Source organism: Cervus elaphus, chromosome 14 (genome assembly GCF_910594005.1).
Source record: "Cervus elaphus chromosome 14, mCerEla1.1, whole genome shotgun sequence".
NCBI lineage: Eukaryota > Metazoa > Chordata > Mammalia > Artiodactyla > Cervidae > Cervus > Cervus elaphus.
The window spans coordinates 58,625,070-58,637,346 of NC_057828.1; the positions used below are offsets into that span (position 1 = coordinate 58,625,070).

General features: G+C 48.1%; 1 protein-coding gene across 1 annotated transcript in view; it reads right to left on the bottom strand.

The window, feature by feature from the left end:
- Window positions 1-12,277, bottom strand: part of TNR (tenascin R) — a 463,187-nt gene that overhangs the window by 378,544 nt on the left and 72,366 nt on the right. The window lies entirely within an intron of this gene.

The window sequence follows — 12,277 nt, forward strand, 5'->3', positions numbered from 1 at the left end:
TGGACTGGACACCACCTTCTCCTTGCTGTCTTCCCCACTCCTCAAGCCAGATCTTGCCTCTCCATCCTCTGCGCTCTCCCAAGCCAAGGCTCCCACAAGACAACACAGCACGGTCTGCACGATGTGACCTCTCATGACAGACAGTGGGTCTCCCTGTGAGCCTGGAAACTCTGACAGCAAGGACCACGTGTTGGCCTTTACTTTATTCCCCAGCCCACAACTATTGCTTTATAAAAGTTTACAGAATATGAGTGCATGAAGAGCCAGAAAGTGAACCTCATCCCACTTGTATGTGGATAAGTCATCTAGGATTAATCCATGGACATTTCTTAAGTGCCTACTATGTGCCAAGCATTATGTCATGTGCTAAGAACACAAAGTTGAATAAGGTCCTTCGTTGAGAGTGTTCGGTCTACTTGGTGAGACGTACAAGTGAACAGACAATTCCAGTACAGAGGCACTGAGGAGGCAAACCTAACTCAAAATGGGAGACGAGGCAGAGAGAGAAGAGAACGGTGTTGACGGGACTGTTCAGAGCAGACGCTGTGTGAGATGCTCCAGCATAAAGTGCTCTGGGTCCCGCCTGTCTCCCCTGACACCCCCGCCTGACTGTTCCTGCAGCCTGCTTGCTTCTCCCCTCCTGCTCACATACTCTTGACCAGATACCTTTCTTGTATATTGCAAAGGGATCTGGCCACCCTTCGCTACTAGGAATGGAAGGAAAAACTGGAGGAATTTGTGAGAGAGCATCAGTCAGCAGAAGGTCAGCCAAAGAGACCCAGTCCACCCTCCCCTAGCCACTCAAAGTATGGTCATGGGTCAGCATCATCAGCATCACCGGGGAGATTATTAAAAATGCAGAATCTCAGGCCCCGCCTTGAACATACTGAATCCAGAAGTCTCCTTTTAAACAAGAGACCCAGGTGATTCATAAAAGACTAAAGTGGCTCAGAGGGTAAATAATTTGCCTGCAATGCAGGAGACTCGGGTTCAGTCCCTGGGTTGGCAAGATCCCCTGGAGAAAGAAATGGCAACCCGCTCCAGTATTCTTGCCTGAAAAATCCCATGGACAGAGGAGCCAGACAGGCTACAGTCCATGGGGGTATTGACACTTGAAAGACAGTGGTGTAATCTACACCTTTATTTGTTTATTTATTTGGCCATATGGCACAGCATTCGAGATTTTAGTTCCCTTAGACCAGGAATCAAACCTGTGCCCCCTGCAGTAGAAGGGAGAAGTCTTAACCACAGAACTGCCAGGAAGTCCCTAACCCATAGCTTTAAATTAGCCTTCTCTGGACCAGATTCAGGGTCCTTCATAGGAATGGCGGCTGGGGACCTCTCCTGTGTACTGGCTACTGAAGAAGATTATATAAGTGAAACTGACATGTAAAGCTTCTTCAGTTCAGTTCAGTTCAGTTCAGTTCAGTAGCTCAGTCGTGTCCGACTCTGCAACCCCATGAATTGCAGCACACCAGGCCTCCCTGTCCATCACCAGCTCCCGGAGTCTACCCAAACTCATGTCCATTGAGTCGGTGATGCCATCCAGCCACCTCATCCTCTGTCGTCCCCTCCTCCTCCTGCCCCCAATCCCTCCCAGCATCAGGGTCTTTTCCAATGAGTCAACTCTTCGCATGAGGTGGCCAAAGTACTGGAGTTTCAGCTTCAGCATCAGTCCTTCCAATGAACACCCAGGACTGATCTCCTTTAGGATGGACTGGTTGGATCTCCTTGCAGTCCAAGGGACTCTCAAGAGTCTTCTCCAACACCACAGTTCAAAAGCATCAATTTTTCGGCGCTCAGCTTTCTTCACAGTCCAACTCTCACATCCATCTTACCAGAGAAGAATGAGAAGGAGAGGCACTCAGGAGGAAAGGGGGAGCTCCCACCCTTTGCTGGACCTCAGTTTAAGTGATCTGATGAATTTCAGGTTAGTTGTTGGAGGAGAGATGTCTCCTGTCACCCTCAGCCGCAGTGTCTGCCTCCTGCTGACAGCTGCATCTCAGCACCGTCGCCCTTGCCTGCAGGGTCGCGACCCCCAGGAGGGCTGGGACTTTTGCTGTGCTAAGACTTGCCTACTGGGTCCGGGGATACCATTCACCCTGGAGGAGTGACTCAACTGCCCTGGGACAGGGTGAACAGGAGAAGCAAGCCTCACTGTCGGTCACAGATGCTGCCACCTGGCATCTCAGAAAAAGTCAGGGACTGACAGTGGACACAGCTGTAATAAGCATGATAATTGCATTTATTGAACACTTCCCGTGACCAGCACCGTGCTAACATTACACACATTCTCTCTAATGATCTCAACGACTCTTCAAAGCAAGCGGCATCATCTCCCTTTTAAAATAGAACAAAGGAGGCCGAAAGAAACAAGTAACTTACACAAGCTCCCACAGATGGCAAGAGACAGGCTGGAACTGGAACTCAGAGCTGTGTATACCAGAGCCTGCGGTCTTTCCACTGCCCCAGCTTCCTTGGCACAGTGAGCATCACCTCCCAGGGATGACGGCAAGTCCTTTTGCTGAGTCCCTGACTCTTGGGTCTCTAAAGCGGAGGTGGTACCTAGGACTGAGTGAGACCTGCATGGGAACCATCACCTCACAGGAGCTGCCCATCAATTCCCATGGCTTCCTCCTCAGTAAGAAGCCAGCACACCAGCTTCTACCTCAGTTTCCCTGTATTTTCGAAGCAGGCAGCCATACATGATAATTAATTATCTCACCGGTGCTTAAGGGAAAATGACAGTATAGTACTTGTGAGACAAAATGCAGTAATCATGATTACTATGTCTTCTGCTGGAAATCCCTTCTTCCCTGTAATGGAGAGTAGGAAACATTCTCTGGGAAAGTGTATCGCCAAGTACTATGTTTGGCACTAGGCATGCTTCCTGAATGAACACGTGAATGAAAACTCCAGAGCTTGTCTGACCCCTCTCCAAGTTTCCCTCTGTATGCACACTCTGTCACTCACATAAAATGTGTCACATAAAATATGTAGCCACGAACAACACTGAGGGATCACTTCCCACCCCTCCACAGAGCACACTGTGCTCCCTTTCAGGGATAAAACAATTCATCAATTTTTTTTTTCTTTTTTTAAGTAAAACAGTAGGTGTGTCTGTTGTAGGACATGTAATTACCCAGTTGGATTTTTATCAAGTAGAAACCCAAGTCAAGTTTTTGAAAGTCTCTACGAGAGTGTTAACGTTAATGACATCAACTGAGCTGGGATTTCCAGAGGGCATAACCTGTGAGGGTGGAGAGGAAACCTCTTTAAGATCTTCCACATGGAGTCTTTGAGTTGGTTTTGGGGAGGCGACTCTGGGTGGTGGGTGGGGAAAGAGGAGGAAGGGCTGGTCCCCTTAGAACACAGAGATATGAGTCTGGGGGCTTTATGGCCCCAGAAAGGCATAACGCCTTTGGCTTTCACCTGTCTGACATCCGAGCATCTCAACTCAGGAACTCAGGGGCAGGGACTCCCCCAGCATCTGTCTTCTTCCAGCACTTGGCAGAGAGAGACTCTCAGAGGCTGAATTGGACCCTCGGTCCTCTTGTGCCGCATGTCATTATGTGGCTCACATGCCTCCTGGTCCCTCCAGCCCGACGCACAGCCCCACCTCCTCTTTTATCCTCTCCTATCTCCTGAGCCAGCCAACTGTAATAGCATCAGGCAACTCAGAGTGTGTGGAGTACAGGGAAATCTACATAGGTACCAGAGAGAGGTCAAGAAGTTCAGCTCATTGATACCGTGACCTCTGCCCCAGGAATATTTCCTGTCTCCAGGGGCACAATGTTAACTTCGTTAACCCCTGAGACCTGTCACAGCCCATTGGGATTTTTTTTTAAAATTATAAAAATATGATAACTCATTTATAGGAGACTTGGAGAGTGCAGAGCAAATTTACATATGTGCTGTGTGTTGCGCTTAGCCGCTCAGTCGTGTCCGACTCTTTGCAACCCCATGGACTGTAGCCCACCAGGCTGCTCTGTCCATGGGGATTCTCCAGGTAAGAATACTGGAGTGGGTTGACATGCCCTCTTCCACGGAATCTTCCCAACCCAGGGATCGAACCCAGGTTTCCCACATTGCAGGCAGATTCTTTACCATCTGAGCCACCAAGGAAGTCCCACTGTATATTACAATTGTTTGTTTTAAGTAGATAAGTTAAGACTTTTAGTTGGACTTTCAATATTAAACTCTCAGAAATCAACTGAATATACAGAGAAGTAGAAGAATATAGTAGACCTAAAAAGCGTTATGAACCAATTTGACATAATTAAGATTTCTCCATTTTTACACAACAGTAGGATACAAATTCTATTCAAGTTCCCATAGACTATAAATTAGGAGACACTGGAACACACCCAGAGACATAAGACTGGGTGCAGAAATGTAATGGTCTAGAGGTATTGAAATCATACAGTCTGTTATCTTATTATGCACACCAGGACCCAGGAGAAAGGAGCAGTGACCTCACAAGAGACTTCACCAGACTTACCTGTGAGTGGGAGTCTCTGGCAGGGGTGTGGGTTGACAGCAGCCTGCTGCGTGGTCAGGGGCACTGGGAGATGAGATGTGGTGGTGGTTTAGTCGCTAAGTCGTGTCCAACTCTTGCGATCCCATGGATTGTAGCCTGCCAGACTCCTCAGTCCATGGGATTCCCCAGGCAAGAATAGTGGAGTGGATAGCCATTTCCTTCTCCAGAGGCTCTTTCCTACCCAGGAATCAAACCTGGGTCTCCTGCATTGCAGGTTTATTCTTTATCAACTGAGCTATGAGGGAAGACCTTAAAAGTTTAAAAAAGTAAAGAGGTAAAGAGATCATACCGAGTCTGTTATCTTATTATGGGGATTTCCATATGTTATCATATTATGGGGATTTCCATTCCAGGTCCAAGTGTCTCAAATCCAGGACATGAAGCCTGGTATGAGCGGCTGGTCCAATCATCTCACACAGAAGGCAGGGAAAGAAGAGAGAGAGGGTTTGCATCTGGACAAATGGAGGGAAACGGAAATGGTTTTAACCTAGGTTGGCATTTTGTGAACCCAGAGAGTTGGTAAATAAATAAATTTTCAATCTTATAGTTGTTTATTTTCTTATTCAGTTATGGTTTATTGATCACCTACTATGTGCAGACACAGTGCTTCTTACAGGAGTGAGCAGTCAAATACTAAAGTGTGATAAGTGATTATCTGAGCATGCCCAGAGTATGGGGGAAACCCAGAGAAACATCTGTGTAATCTCTGAACCAGGGAAGACTTCCTGGAGGAGAGGACAGTTGAGTCAAATTTTGAACGACAAAGTCAGGAAAGAGCATGATATGTTCAGAAAGTACAATGGTTTCAGATGGATGGAGAGAGGGATGAAGACGGGAGAAGAGGGGGATGGGTCCAAAGATGTACAGAGGATGCAAATCATCAGAGGCTCATATACTAAGCCAAGGGTGTTAACACGATTTTAGCAGGGGACCAGTGACAATCTGAATACGGGCAAGTGTACCGTCAGGTTTATATCTTGAAAAAATCACCCTGAACATGTGCCATGAGAGCTGGATTGGAAAAAGAATGAATTAAAAGTTACTTAAATAATTCAGAGGAAGAGTGAAGATGGCTGGAACTTAAGTAATGACCTGGAAATGAGGAGAGGAGAACAGGATGGAAAGAAGTGAGAGGGAAAGAGATAGCATGTGGTTATTGAATAACTGGGGTGTTTCTAGAAAGAAAGAATGGCTGAGAGAAGTTTCCAGCTTGGGTAACCCCTTTACCACTATAAGAAACAAGGTGAGAGGTGCGAATGTGAGGAAAAGATGGCAGAGCGGGCAGAGGCTGTTTATTACCCAAGGCACTTCCGCCCCCTTGCCTGGACTCCTGCATGAATATGGAGACTCTGTCCTTCACTCAGCACTGTGGCAATGACAGGTGGCAAGGAGGTAAGATTGCTGGATAAAAGGACACCCAGTTACATTTGAATCTCAGATAAACAGCAATTTTTTTTAGAATATGTATGTCCTAAATGGGCTTCCTCGGTGGCTCAGTGGTAAAGAATCCACCTCCCAATGAAGGAGATGTGGGTTCAATCCCTGGGTTGGGAAGATCCCCTGGAGTAGGAAATGGCAACCCACCCCAGTATTCTCACCTGGAGAATCCCATGGACAGAGGAGCCTGGTGGATTATAGTCCATGGGGTCACAAAGAGTCAGAAAACTGAATGACTGTGTATGCATGCATATCCCAAATATTGCATGGGACTTACTAAAACTTTCTTCTTTGTATATCTGAACTTCAAATTTAACTGGGGATCCTGTGTTTTTATTTGCAAAATCTGGCAACCTTACAGGCAGGACTCATGTCCACATTCTGATCCTAATAGGCTCAGAAACTTAGACTTGTCCTAGTAGCAAAATAAGCACTTGGGATAGCCCTGGCCAGATCTGCTGGCCCCATCACGTGCTCTCCTTACCCAAGGAAGCCTGAGAGCTGTGCCTTTGTTTGTGTGTGATGGGGATATTGACCTTCCACTAAAGGGCATCAGTACAGTGGCCGAGAATGGTTGAGGGCTCCTAGAGCCTCCTCAGTATATATTTGAATAAAGACACGGGTGGAGACTCACTCCACACACAGTCACCTTGGGCAAGTTACTTATCTCACCGCTTCAATTTCCTCATTAGGAAAATAGAGATAATAACATTGCAGACTTGTTGTGAACACCCAATGTGATGACTCAGGTAGAGTGTCAAGTGCAAAGTGAAAATCGCTCAGTCGTGTCCGACTCTTTGTGACTCCAGAGACTGTAACCACCTGGGCTCCTCTGTCCATGGGATTCTCCAGGCAAGAATACTGGAGTGGGTTGCCATATCCTTCTCCAGGGGATCTTCCCGACCCAGGGATCAAACCCGGGTCTCTTGCATTGCAGGTAGATTCTTTACCATCTGAGCCAAGTACAGGTCCTCCACAAATGCTCCTCGCTTGCCCCGCCCACCTGGTCTGCAGGGGCCCAGCCCCACCCAGCCCTATCTGCCTGTGGCCAACATGGACAGGGAGGAGACTCTCCGGGTCTGGCATCCTTACTCAGCAGTCACCCTGACTTTGACCTCTGAGTCAGCACAGAGACTGGTGATGCAATCGGAAAAGAGACGTGCTGACTTCAATCACTGATTTTGTGTTTTCAGGGCTGTGAGTCAAAGGAGGGGCTGTCCCAAGTGTCACTCTTGTCCCTGAGTGAGGATAAGTTTGTCACTTAACATCCGTTGGCTGATAGCCTGTCAGTCCCCAACAAAAGGAAGTTTCCACATACCTTCTTAGTGAGGCCAGCGAGTATCCAGGCCAAAACCCCATGAATTCAGAGAGGCGGATTCTAACCAACTCAGGAGACACTCCACAAATTCTCTTGCTGGTAGCGCCTGAGAACCTTCTGAACGTCTCCCTGTGCCAAGTGACCCTGGGTTCCCAGCTGGCTCGGGGCTTTGTGACAGAGGAGGAAGCAGGTGCGTCCTGCAGAGTTTGGGTTTGATTTATCACTGTCATCAGCTCCCATTCATATTCCCTTTCAGTTCTGAAATGCTGCTTCCCACCAGGCTAGTCACCACTCTTTTCCTGCAATCAACACACTTACTTCTGATTCCACGTCTGCATATCTCCTATAGGACTTCTCATCTCCTGAAAGCCAGCTCAGGCTGTGAGGTATCCTCTGAGCCTTGGTACCCTGAGGCCCTCACCTGTCTGAATTCCTGAAGCCCTGCATCATCCACCAGGAGCCCTTAAGTAAAATCTGCTTTGACTCGCTACTTCACTTTTCCCTGCGAATGTCTTGTCCCTGGATTGTGAGCTCTTGGAAAGAAAGTCAAGATGTGACATTTCTTTCCAGTTCTCTTTAAGCCTGCACTTGTTCTGGCTCAGGATGTTAGCACATGACAGATGATTAAAGAACAAATGAAAGAATAAAGAGTCAGCACCAAGGACTTCCATTTGTCCAGAGGCTTCAAGGGGCAACAATTAAGCTTATAGGAGTCCTGTTCTGTGTGATTTATAAGCTGAGACAGACAAGGTGAGTCTCATAGGGAAAGTAGACGCTTTCAGAAGGATGAGTAGGTGCTGGACCAATGTTTAAATGTTTACTTTATGCAGAAGCAGAGGGGCAAGCATATTTGAGACCCTGGAAGAATAAATAAAGAAGAGGGTCTTGAATGTGAGCTTGTTAGTTTAGTCAGTCAACAAACACTTTTAATTGCCTCCTATGAACCTCCTCTCCAGGCCCAGAGCTGAGGGCATTCAGACAAATGAGTCATGCTTCCTGCCCCACAGGGCCTCACAGCTGAGTGAGTAAAGACTTTTCCTTGGTGGGATTAATCTAGACGGTCTTCCCAGGAGGTTAAATGTCAAGATCTGCTGGTATAGGAGAGGGGAGTGGAAATGGAAAGAAAGGGGAGTGGAACAGGAAAGAACTGAGAGTGAAAAGCTGTTTTTGGCATGCTAGTCATAAGAAGCACCAATTGTATAGTTATCACTGGTTAACAGAGTTACAAAAGAGGCACCCAAAGAACAAGAAACTCAGAAAATGCATCAGGAGACTTGACGTTGCAAAGCATGAGATATGATTAAGGCTGGGCGGTGCAGAGGCACCTCACCCCTCTCACTATCTCACCCTGGTGCTCAGCTCTGTGGATTAACAATGCTGTATGCCTCCTCTCTTCTCCATTCTGGCTCCAAGAGGGAGGAGGAGGGGTGGTGTGATGTGTGGGACCTAAGGGATGCTAAAACGGGCCCTCCATTCAACGGTCAGGGAGCTGGGAGATCTGTGTGTGTCCAGCCTGGCCAGGGAGAAGGTAGAGAGGGAGGGCTCCCACCTGGAGAACGTTTAAGGAAAAGGAGAAAGGGTCAAGGAAGAAAGGCTGCAGACCCAGGGATGAAGGATCATTTTCTTTTCTTTTTACCACCAGACAGTTCTCCTCCTGAGCATGTCTCTTTAAAATGGAATAGATGGCATAGTTCTGAACGGCAGATCTGGCCTAGAGCTGGACCCCTGGAAACCACATGTCCAACTCCATCAGAACCCATTCTTGATGCTTGAACCAGAAGCCTTCCCATCAGACTTCAGCCATCAATCTTGCCTTTCTCCATCATAGTATACCCAATCCCCTTACGTGGGTCATACATACACACACATACACACACATCACTGGCCTTACCCCATTGCCCTTGAAATTAGGGGAAGCTGTGATGCTACAGATCAGGTGACCAACCAGCCCCTTTGAGGCAGTCCCATGCAACCTGGGTGGCTGATCCCCCTAAGGCTGAGTACTCCACGCACTGGGGATGCCCAGACTGTGATGTCCTTGCATGACAGCAGGCAGCTTCCCTGAGCAGCCCCTCCCATGGCTGTCCCTGCCTTGTGAGGCTGCCTGCCCCTCTGGCCTTCTGGGTTCTGCTTCCCTTACCCATCCCCTAGCAGGGAGGAAAGCACCCGGACACCCGGCATCAATTTGCTGGGCCTCGGAGAACCTGTCCTACTGTGATGGATTTTTTAATTGGATTGTGACAAACATTTAATACCTAATAGAGCTCTTACCAGCACAGTTAATTAAGAATGTGACTAATCTAATTCAGTCGGAGCTCAGAAAGAGAGAGAAGAAGGGAATGGGAGAATGGGGAGCAGGATGTGGGGAGACGGGGGTGGAAAAGGACTATAGAGCCTGCTTTTCCTTCTGCTGGGTGAGGGGATTCCAGATACATAGCACAGGGAGATCGCATCAAGTTTGCCAAGGAGAAGCGAAGCATCATGCAGAGCGGCCAGGAGAACAAGGACCCTCTTCTCAGCTTCTCGCTCTGTCCCACTGTGCACGTTGGCTTGCCACCACAGACTCGTTAGCAATGCCTGAGCAAACAGACCTCTGTGGATCCCCTAAAGTGGTACAGGCAAATACAGAGTGTTCCAAGCCTCCTTCCCGAACCTGCCTCATCGAGGGTGGCCGGGCTTGGCACTGCCCACCCAGAGCCATCGACCCTTCACCCTTCCTGAACCCCAGTGTCAGGTAAATAGCAGTTGGAACACAAAGACTGTGTTCATAACTCCTTTGAACTACACTGGTACACTCACAAACGTGCTGCATACCCATGCTCCCATGCACACGCTGTCTACACAGGCACGCAGGTGCCACTGTGAGTCTACACAGCAGAGACGTGCATGCGCGCGCGCACACACACACACACACACACACATGGCACCGATGAAATCGCCAGCACTGATCCTCAAACACAGCACAACCACAACACCTGGGGGAGCAGGACCGGCACGTGGGTGCCCTCCTGTCTAGAACAGAAGCTTGTCTCCTGCCGGGCCTTGCCGCTATCTGAGCGGTGACATCCCACCAGCCTCCCGAGGTCTAAGTGCCTGCTTCCCCGAGAGGACCCGGCCGGAGCTGTTAGACAGCTGTCACTTGCATTCTGGCAGGTGGCCTCATGCACGGGAGTGTGGAGGGGGGCCGGGTTCCTGGGTGAGTGGTGTCACTCCGGGGGATGACAGGTGTCCTGGAAACCCTAGATGCTGTCGACATCACACCCGATTATGGGCGGATGCAAAAGGGAAGGCTGAATATCAGGGTTAACGCTCAAGGGTGGTGTGGGGGGTATTCATCTGGAAGTGCGTGGTGCCATAGTAACTGCTGGGAAGGAGAACTATTTCCAGTGTCTCTGCAGCAGCACTGCAGCAGGTACTGTGCTGGGCTTTACAAATGTGAGCCTTTCATATTCTGGTCTTTAATGGCAGGTGATAAGATTAGGGTAAGAGAGCTGCGATTTAGCCATACTTGATATCTCACTGAGGGCTCAGCATCGTTGTCTGCATTAATTCCCACAGGAAACCTGCGAGGAGGGTGGGTTAGGCTGAACTACCTTTGACTCCAAAGAGAAAGCCAAGCCTCTCGAACATCAGCCCCTGGAGGGCAGGATGCAGACCTCACCCCTCCCTGCTCAGCTGCAGCCCGCTTGATGACTGCTGATGGAGACGCCCGGCAGCTCCTAACTAACCTGGTGAGTGGCCAGACCATGTACACTGGCTCTGTGCAGAGGGTGGGACAACTGGCAGGTCACTCTCTTTGGGACTGAAACAATGATGAGTCCCCTAATAGCACTCAAAGAGACTGATGACGAGAATCACAGTAGGAAAGGCCAGAGGAGGCATCAGCTACAAACAAAAAAAGCTAAGTAGGAGAAGCCACCAAGAATTGAAAGGAAGCTCTCTCTCCCTCTCTCCTTCACTTGTCTACTCTTATATATGAATTATTCCTTATATATGTATGGCATTTCCCATTCTCAGAAACTCTCATGTAGATAGTGCTATTCAATGCTCTTATCAGAAGGAACCTGGGACTTCCCTGCATAAGGAGTTATGCAATAGTTAGAGATGTAGCCCCAAGGAAGACCCAGATCTCCTAGATCTTTACCAAGCACCAGCTCCACTGCACACAATCTCACTACAGGCACCACAGCACTGAGAGGCATCCCATTTTACAGGTAAGGAGTCTGAGGCTCTGCAAGAAAGTGTCCAGTTATGCCCGAAGCCACTCTGGTAACAAGTAGCAGAGACAGACCTTGGGTTTAGGCATGTGGATTCCCAGTGGCATGATTTCCCACTTCCCCACCCTGTGCTTTTTCATTGAAAATCACACTGTACTTTCTTTCTGGGGACCCAGAAAGAAGAGCTGAAATGTGGATGGGGATCTAACAGCGCTGATTCCTCAACTGCCAGAAGGCATATGGAGCTAGAATGCAAAGTCAGGGGGACAGTGTCCACGATGTGGCCGGAAGACGTTCGGTGAGGCTCTCTCGTGGGTTTTTTCTATTCCCTCTTGGGCTTCTGGGTGCCTTTATTTCTTTTTTTTTAAATGTTAGCAATATTCAGATTTTAATAATTTTATATAATAACATTTAGCTGTACAGTATAACCCAAGAAGGCTTATCATCACACATTTGACAATGTTTACCATGTAACTTAACATACTAAATAAGCCTAATTAGTTTAGTATCTCTCTTTGAGTTGTTTCAGGGGTCCTCAGAAGCATTCCAGAGTTAGCTAGAGGTCAAAAAAACTTCATTCAGGATATCATTAGAGAAATATTTTCAAAGCTATTAAAAGATTTTATTTTTTTTTTTTTTTAATTTTTTTATTAGTTGGAGGCTAATTACTTCACAGCATTTCAGTGGGTTTTGTCATACATTGATATGAATCAGCCATAGATTTACACTTATTCCCCATCCCGATCCCCCCTCCCATCTCCCTCT